This window comes from Eriocheir sinensis, chromosome 13 (genome assembly GCF_024679095.1).
Source record: "Eriocheir sinensis breed Jianghai 21 chromosome 13, ASM2467909v1, whole genome shotgun sequence".
Classification (NCBI taxonomy): Eukaryota; Metazoa; Arthropoda; class Malacostraca; order Decapoda; family Varunidae; genus Eriocheir; species Eriocheir sinensis.
In genome coordinates this window covers 15,297,925-15,299,262 of record NC_066521.1, presented here as the reverse complement: position 1 = coordinate 15,299,262, position 1,338 = coordinate 15,297,925, and the positions used below count along the sequence as shown (strand labels likewise).

The 1,338-nt window shown below is 48.4% G+C and overlaps 1 non-coding gene across 1 annotated transcript; it reads left to right on the top strand.

The window, feature by feature from the left end:
• The first annotated feature begins 1,037 nt into the window (after positions 1-1,037).
• On the top strand, positions 1,038-1,109 carry Trnae-uuc (transfer RNA glutamic acid (anticodon UUC)). The gene has a single exon. It is a non-coding gene; the product is annotated as a tRNA-Glu (tRNA).
• Positions 1,110-1,338: the final 229 nt, after the last annotated feature.

The following is a 1,338-nucleotide window of genomic DNA, read 5'->3' as shown; positions in this document are numbered from 1 at the left end:
CTCTAAGACGCTTCGGAATCACACATCAGCTATATCTACAGGCCACAGAAGAGGTGAAATACGTTCTTATGAGTGTTTTCCCCACGTTCATATCACACAAGCTATGTCAGACTACCACCAAAGTCATAAAACTACCCATGGAAAGGCCTGCGACTCCTACGAAAGCCTAGTTAGATATGTTTACTGGGGCTCCGAAATGTTTGAGAATATGGCCCCATGACTCATCACGAGCCAGGTGAGACGTGATTACCTGTGCCGCGTGGCCTTGAACCTCGCCTCCTAATCACGCGTATCATTTAGTGGTAGCCGGCAGGTAAGCGATAAGGCAGGTAAGGGGTGGCCAGGTAAGGGAGTGGGGAAGATAGGAAGTGGGGCAGGTAGGGAAGTGGGGCAGGTAGGGAAGTAAGGAAGGTAGGGAAGTGGGGCAGGTAGGGAAGTGGGGCAGGTAGGGAAGTAGGGAGGTGGGGCAGGTGGGAGTGGGAGGTGGGAGGTGGGGCAGAGTGGGAGGTGGGGCAGAGAGAGAGAGAGAGAGAGAGAGAGAGAGAGAGAGAGAGAGAGAGAGAGAGAGAGAGAGAGAGAGAGAGAGAGAGAGAGAGAGAGAGAGAGAGAGAGAGAGAGAGAGAGAGAGATTAATGATTAACTTAAATAAGCATAACGGAGAGTCGTACACCACCACCGCCACCAACCCCTATCATCAGCACCGACCCCGCCATCACCACCATTACTACGGCTCATTCCCTTTAACATTCCACAGCAGTTTAAAATCTGTCACGTCCTCCGCAGCGCCGTCGCCCCCCTCCTTCCCTCCCCCTCCCGTCCCGGCCACATCACAAAGGAAGGGAGGGCAAGGGGGCGCCGTGCCTGAGCCCGGCAACGCCCCCTAAAAATATAGATCCCGGAACTGATCAGCGCGCAAACACGGGCTTACATTACTCTCGCCAGTAAATAAATATATATAAAAAAAAAAAATATATAAACTGATCAGAAAATTATGAATAAAATATAATAAAATCGCTCAATCTACTCCCGTCTTCCAGTCCCATGTGGTCTAGTGGCTAGGATACCTGGCTTTCACCCAGGAGGCCCGGGTTCGATTCCCGGCATGGGAATAATGTTTTTATTTTTATTATTTTATTTTACTTTTATTCCATACATCACTTAAGAGTTCGCAGCGTATATTGTGTGCAAGCAAAATTCATCGGTTCTTTCTTTTTCACTTATAAATTCCACATCACCATCCACCTCTTATTTCATCTATAATTTTCTACATCATAAAGGGAAACGCCACTTCTTCACTCACACATCTACCGCATCTGTCCTTCATTCATCAACTTCACT